This window comes from Neomonachus schauinslandi, chromosome 1, assembly GCF_002201575.2.
Source record: "Neomonachus schauinslandi chromosome 1, ASM220157v2, whole genome shotgun sequence".
NCBI classification, from domain to species: Eukaryota; Metazoa; Chordata; class Mammalia; order Carnivora; family Phocidae; genus Neomonachus; species Neomonachus schauinslandi.
The window spans coordinates 126,566,343-126,574,524 of record NC_058403.1 but is presented as its reverse complement, the minus strand read 5'-3'; positions in this window follow the sequence as shown (position 1 = coordinate 126,574,524).

Sequence of the window (8,182 nt, the reverse complement as noted above, 5' to 3'; positions counted from 1 at the left end):
TAAAGGGCTAGTATCCAAAATCTATAAAGAACTTCTTAAACTCAACACCCAAAGAACAAATGATCCAAGCAAGAAATGGGCAGAAGACATGAACAGACATTTTTCCAAAGAAGACATCCAAACAGCCAATAGACACATGAAAAAGTGCTCAACATCGCTCGGCATCAGGGAAATCCAAATCAAAACCTCAATGAGTTATCACCTCATACCCGTCAGAATGGCTAAAATTAACAAGCCAGGAAATGACAGATGTTGGCGGGGATGCGGAGAAAGGGGAACCCTCCTACACTGTTGGTGGGAATGCAAGCTGGTGCAGCCACTCTGGAAAACAGTATGGAGGTTCTTCAAAAAGTTGAAAATAGAGCTACCATACGATCCAGCAATTGCGCTACTGGGTATTTAACCCAAAGATACAAACGTAGGGATCCAAAGGGGTATGTGCACCCCAATGTTTATAGCAGCAATGTCCACAATAGCCAAACTGTGGAAAGAGCCAAGATGTCCATCGACAGATGAATGGATAAAGAAGAGGTGGTATATATATATATATATATATATATATATATATATACACAATGGAATATTATGCAGCCATCAAAAAGAATGAAATCTTGCCATTTGCAATGACGTGGATGGAACTGGAGGGTATTATGCTGAGGGAAATAAGTCAATCAGAGAAAGACATGTATCATATGACCTCACTGATATGAGAAATTCTTAAACTCAGGAAACAAACTGAGGGTTGCTGGAGTAGTGGGGAGGGTGTGTGCTATGGTGAGCGCTGTGAAGTGTGCAAGACTGTTGAATCACAGATCTGTACCTCTGAAGCAAATAATACATTATATGTTAAAAAAAAAATGAGGAAGAAGATAGCAGGAGGGGAAGAGTGAAGGGGGGGAAATCGGAGGGGGAGACGAACCATGAGAGACGATGGACTCTGAAAAACAAACTGAGGGTTCTAGAGGGGAGGGGGTGGGAGGATGGGTTAGCCTGGTGACGGGTATTAAAGAGGGCACGTTCTGCATGGAGCACTGGGTGTTATATGCAAACAATGAATCATGGAACACTACATCAAAAACTAATGATGTAATGTATGGTGATTAACATAACATAATAAAAAAAAAAAAGATGTGTGAATTGTCCATTTCCTGTGCAACCCTTCCACTGTGTTCTAGATCCCATTCCCTCCTCCTATTCAAGGACTTTTCTCAATACTCTACTACATCATCATACAAACTCAACACTTCAAACGCTCACAAACTCAGAAGGGGGAAAGCCCCCTTCTTCTTCCTCAACTTTTCCATCTGTCTCCCATTTTCCTCTCCTTTTCACAGCTAATATTTTCCAAAGTCGTTGGTTGTTGCTGCTTCTACATCCTCACTTCTCAGTGGGTTCTGACTCTACTTCCATCTCCCCAACCCCACGGGCACTGCTCCTTATCAAAGTCAACGTGCCCTCATCTTGCCAAATCCAGTGGTCACTGCTTCTGTCCTCATCTTTCTTTTGCAAACACTCAGGGCTTTCGAAACCATCAACCACTACCTCTGTGAAATTCTCTCTCTCCCCAGTGTCTGTGATTACACCTCCCTCTTCCCTTCCAAGTCCTCATCACACCTTTCCAGGCCCTCCTCCGTTTGCACTCCAAATATTGCTGTGCCTCAGGGCTCTGTTCTTCTTTTCTTACATCACTGAGGTATAATTATACCATAAAATTCATCCATTTTAAGCATACCACTCAATGATTTTTAGTAAATTTACAGAGTTGTACAATCATCACCACTATCCAGTTTTAGAACATTTCTCTTGCCACAATAAGATCTCTCTTGCTTAGTTATAGCTAATTCTGGTTCCTACATCCAGCCTAAGCAGCTACAAATCAACTTGCTCTATATATAGATTCACTTTTCCTTTTCTCTTTTGACACATTCTCTGTAGGTGATTTCATATACGCCTGTGGCTTTATACTCCATCTCTACGTCCAGGGTAACCAGATTTATGTCAAGAGCCCCAGTCTCACTGCCAAACTCCAGACTCACATATTCAACAAGCATTCAACATCTCTACTTGGATTTTTAATAGACATTTCAAACACTTCTAAACAGGATTGTTGCTTATAACTCCACATGATATAGTAGCTAGGAGTGTGCCTGCAGCCAGACATCCAGGGTTTGAATCTTGACTTCTCACTTATTAATTGTGTGACCTTAAGCAAGTAACTTGATCTCTCTAGCTTTAATTCCCTCATCTATAAAATGGTGTTAATAATGGTACCTATCTCATTGGACTGTTAAGGGGATTAAACAAATTAACCACCCCAAAACATTTTAAACAGAGCCCTCAGTATAGTAAATCAGTGGCTCTCAAATTTTCCAGCACATTAGAATCTCTTGGGGCAGCTTTTAAAATTCTGGATGCCCAGACTACTACATCCCATATCAATTAAGTTAGAATTTCTGGAGGTGACACCCAGACACAGGTATTTTTTAATTCCCAAATGATTTCAATGTGAGGTTCAATGTGAGAACCAGGGCCATAAGAGCTCGGTAAGTTTATATTAAATAAGTAAGATAAAACTGTTTCTCTCTCGGGGCGCTGGGTGGCTCAGTCGGTTAAGTGCCCAACTCTTGATTTCGGCTCAGGTCACGATCTCAGGATTGTGAGATTGAGCGCCACGTCGGGCTCCACACTTGGGTTTCTCTCTCTCTCTCTCTCTCTCTCTGCTCCTCCCCACAGCTCATGCTCTCTCTCTCTCCCTGTCTCTCTCTCAATAAAATAAAATAAGAAAAAAAAAAAACAGAAAACGTTTCTCTCTCAAGCTTAACTTCCTGCTCTACCCCTGTCCACGAATCTGTATCTGATACTCTTCTTGCTTACCCACAGCATCCGCCCACATTTTTTTCTTGCTAAAGGAATGCAAATCTTGTTCAGGTACCAGACAGTCAGGTGCTTCATGGGACTAGGCCCCTTCCCAGCTCCAGGGAACGACTCATGGTTGGTCTATGTCAATCATAGCGATCCTACCCCCTACCAGTGACTGGCTTAGGTGTGGTGTTGTTGATGTGATTTTAGTCAATAAAACATGGAGTTTTCGTCACTGATTAAGTGAGCCATAATGAATGAAATACCCATCCTTTTCTACGCCTGGCTGTTTCCATCTACGTGCTATGGGATCATGGCTATATTATAGTACAGCCACTATACCTACAGTGTGGTAGCCACTTTGAGACCATGAATAGAGCTCAACTAAAAGAGAAAAAAAAAAGTGAAATAGTCCCAGGCTCTTGAAGACAGCCTTGAGACCCTAAATTAACCAACCCTGGAAAATTCTACCTCTGTAGTACTTGTTATATGAAAATTCAGCAACTCATGGCCGAAAGCATGCTGATATGTGACCTTAGGAACAAGAGAACCATTCAACCAATTTCTCAAACCCAAGACCTAGGAGTACTCCTTGATTCCCCCACCCCTCACATCTCATATCCAAGACTGGTCAGCCCTTCCTGCCAAATATGTATTTTTCCATCCATCCACTTCTTTCCACCTCCCTTATGTCTACTCTGATCTAAGTCATCTATCTCCTGGGCCAGTGTCATAGCCTCTGGGCTCTTCTCTTTGCTCCTCCTTTTGCTCCTCTATAATCCATTCTAGACAAGCAGCCACAGTGATTTGTAACACATACCACTCTCTTGACTAAATTCTTCATTTGCCTTCCCATTGCATTGAGAATTAATCCAAACTCTTCACCACAGCAAACAAGACCCTGTGTGATTTGGCAACCTCTCACCTCTCCAACCTTCTCCCCTCCAGCCCTTCCCCATGTTCACTAATCTCCAGCCACACTGATCTTTTCTTCTCTCTGATACAACAACCCCATTCCTGTCTCAGGGCACATCGGTCTCCACCTGCCATTCACTTTGCCCAGTCCACTCTGCTCCAGGGGCTGTTGTAGCTCACACCTTCACTTCATTTAGGCCTCACCTCAGATGTCACCTGAGGGAAACCCTCCCTGGCCACCCATAGGATTGCTCAGTGTCATATCACCTCATTTTATTGTACTTACAGTAATTATTACTATCTGAAAGCATCCTATCCATTCCTTCATTTATTTGCTTATCTGTCTCTCCTGCTAAAATAAAAGTTTCATTAAAGCGGGAACTCACCTGTTCACTGTTTTTGTTTTGTTCACTCCAGCATTCCAAGGACCTAGAACAGTGCCTGACACATGTAGATACTCAATAAACATTTGTTTGATTGAATGTTGAATGATGGGTATGTAACCAAAACCAAGCCAACTAGAGTTTTCCCCAGGAGGTTTGAACTGGAGTTGGAGAAGAGTCCTTTCTTCTTGGATGAAGCTATGGTTCTAGTTTCAATTGGGTGGATGTATGGTTTGAGAAATTGAAGCCACATGAAGAGAGAAGAAGAATGAATTAGATGAACCCCAGTGATATTTTTAAAAATATTTTATTTATTTATGAGAGAGAGAAAGAGGGAGAGCACATGCTCGGGGGGGAGAGGCAGAAGGAGAGAGCAGCATCTCAAGCAGACTCCATGCTGAGCGTGGAGCCCGACTCGAGGCTTGATCTCACAATGAGGAGATCATGACCTGAGCCGAAACCAGGAGTTGGACACTCAAGCAACTGAGCCACCCAGGCACCCCTCCCCCAGTGACATTTTTGTTCTAAGTCCCCATTGACCTTTACCCTTCACTTTGTTCAGTTACATGAGGCAAAAATTCTCTTCCTTGCCTGAGATGAACAAATCTGTCACCTGCCACCAAAAGAATCTTGAGTACCAAGGTAGGTTGCAAGCTTCAGAGAGGGCTCTGAGCGCCCTCCCAAAGGAAGCTCCAACATCAGCCATTCAGACGGGGTGGGGGGCCCCGTCAGGAGTCAGGTACCTTGACTGAGGCGCCACTCTCCCTCTCATCAACACCAAGCCAATGAGAATGGCCCTTCATTACCTGAAAAAGTAGCAGTAACAAAATTTCTGAGCACACATGGCAGTGTGACACTCATATCTGCCTTCAAGAATAAACTTGCCAGAAATTCCAAGGAGCACCGTTTGCTAGCAGCCTCCATTTGCACTACTTTTGGGATCCACTGTAACATTTGAGTTGAGGCCACATTCTTCTCAGGCAGCCCCCAGACAATGACTGAGCATGGTGGGATACTGAACTTTGGCCCAATTCAGGATTCCTCTATTGCCCAGGAGTCCCCATTTTGTAGTCTGAGTGTCTGCAGTCTGAGCCACAGTTTGATGCTCCTTCTACCTAATCCTTCCATCCATCACTCCTTGTCCCAGGTATTGGACCTGCATCACAGTGTGAAGTCCTTCCCTGCCTACTCTTCTTCGTCTCCCCTCTAATAGGCATTATCCCCAATAAAGAGCCTGTGCTTCTAACTCTGTCTTGGCCTCTGCTTCCTGGAGGACGTAACCAACACATTAACCAAATGCAAGGCAAGGCGAACAGCCCTTATGCTATCTGAGGGCCAATATATGGAAGTAAGCATGAGAAGTAGGCAGGATGGAAGGAGGGGAGGCTCCTGGAGGATCCACACCTTAATAGTTGCAGGGCAACAAGCTGCTTATGTTTGGCAGGCAGCTGAGAGCCTCTGTTGAAGGAAGGATAGAGAGAGAAGGAGCAAAAGATCATCAGTAGAAGCAGGGGTGGAAATAAAGCAGAGCTCAGCACCACCATCTCCCTGGGATCTTTCCCTCCTCTTCCCTTGTTGGGGCTGTGTATGGATAGCCATGATTCAGATGTTTTTAATTCTGGATTCCTGCATTTTGCCTATAACACATTCCTTTAACTATCACACTGATTCTCATGCTGCTGGCGCTATGGGCACAGAGCTCTTGGCATTTCTTGGAAAGGAAGAGAATAATTTTCTTTCATCACAAGAGTGTGTTCTGTCTTTTGGACACCACAGACATTCCCCTTAGGAAGCTGCCTGGTCAGGCCCTAACCTTTCCAGGTCCAGCACCTCTGGTCTTGCTTTCACACTGACGCTGCCCTGGCCTCAGGATCTGTCTGCTTACTTTTTGCTTCCAGTTATCCCTAGTCCACTACCCTGTAAATTTTCTGTCCTTCCTGATGAAATGAAAAGAGTAGGGATTTTGAAGTTAGACAGACCTGAGTTCACATTCTTACACTATACCCTTTAGCTATCTGCCTTTCAAGTGTGTTGTGGGGATTCAATGAAATAAGAGGTGCCTTGTGACTGGCAGAGTTCACAGCATACAGTAGGCACTCCATAAATGTTATTGACCTCTCTTCCTCTCTTTTTTCTCTAAGGGGCACTTCTATTTCCAACATCTAGTGTTCACTCTCTGACCTTGACTTTATAATTACCATTCTTTACCCTTCTGTTTGAGCTCTTGCACAATTTCCCTGGCCAACCCACGCTTTCCCATAACTACACCCATAACTGGAGTTTTACAATCTCCCACCTGTCTCTCAGTCAGGATGTCCCATATTCCTCCTCCTCCAAAATGAGGAAATTGTAGTGACGCCATACTTAACAATGTAGTACTAATACAATGGTGGACCCAGTGGTGTGCTGGAGCCAGCTTATACTGGCTTGTGAGAACCAAATGTTGACTTTTCAGGAATTTTGTAAGCTGGTTGCTAAGCTCAGCCATCATTAAAAATTAAACTATATAAGCTTAAAATTAAGTAAGTTATATTAAAAACAAAGTTAAAGGGGCGCCTGGGTGGCTCAGTCGTTGGCGTCTGCCTTCAGCTCAGGTCATGATCCCAGGGTCCTGGGATCAAGCCCTGCATTAGGCTCCCTGCTCGGCAGGAAGCCTGCTTCTCCCTCTCCCACTCCCCCTGCTAGTGTTCCCTCTCTCGCTGTCTCTCTCTCTGTCAAATGAATAAATAAAATCTTTTAAAAAATAAAATAAAATAAATAAATAAAAACAAAGTTAAAGGCACCTGGGTGGCTCAGTCGTTAAGCGTCTGCCTTCGGCTCAGGTCATGATCCCAGGGTCCTGGGATCAAGCCCCACATCAGGCTCCCTGTTCGGCAGGAAGCCTGCTTCTCCCTCTCCCACTCCCCCTGCCTGTGTTCTGTCTCTCTCTGTCAAATAAATAAATAAAATGTTAAAAAAAAAAAGTTAAGAAATACTCAAAATTCATCACTTCCAAATTATTTTACTACACTGTATTATTATCCATTCTCTTGAGGTTACTTACACTAATGGTGAGTGTACTAACTATGGTGGAAATACTATACAATGGTGTGCTTAGCTCTTCCCAGCTGCATATTCAGTGATAGCATGTTGGTAGCTTGAAATGGGCCGTGGTGGGAATATTTACACCATGGAAATTGGCAAATGCTACAAATCAGATTTTTTTTTTCAGATCCAGTTGCTAAACATTTACAACATATTCAATGGATCATTTGGAATATGGTCCAGCAATAATCACCAAATATACAAAAGTAGCTAAAGACATAAGGTAAGTTTTGAAAAGATGTTTTTACCCTCAAGATATCCCAGTCCAACTACTTGCAGTTCCCCAGAATGCATCATGTTCTCTGATTCCTTCATATCTTTTCTACTGACCTAAATACTAGGTTAATAATTTAAGTTTAAGTCAAGGGGTGCCTGGGTGGCTCAGTCGTTAAGCATCTGCCTTCGGCTCGGGTCATGATCCCAGGGTCCTGGGAACGAGCCCTACATCGGGCTCCCTGCTCAGTGGGAAGCCTGCTTCTCCCTCTCCCACTCCCCCTGCTTGTGTTCCCTCTCTCGCTGTGTCTCTCTCTGTCAAATAAATAAAATCTTTAAAAAATAATAATAATAATAATAATTGTTTAAGTCAATGTTCCTCTTCTTAGCATCCATGACATTCTGTGCATGTTTCACTGGCTTCATCACGTTACTATTGTTTGTCCTCCCCCACAAGATGGTATGCTCTCTGAGGGTGGGGTTGTGCCTGCCCAAACTTGGTCTTCCCAGGGCCTGTTCATAATAGATACTCAACAAATTTTTTGAATCATTAGCCTGCCAGTAGCAACAATTCCCAAACATTTGAGGGTCTCAGGACCCCTTTATACGCTTAAAAATAATTGAAGGTGCTTAAGAGCTTTTGTTTGTGTGGTTTGTATCTACTGATATTTACTGTATTCAAAATTAAAACTGAGGACATTTTAAAACACAAGAATACACAAGCACGC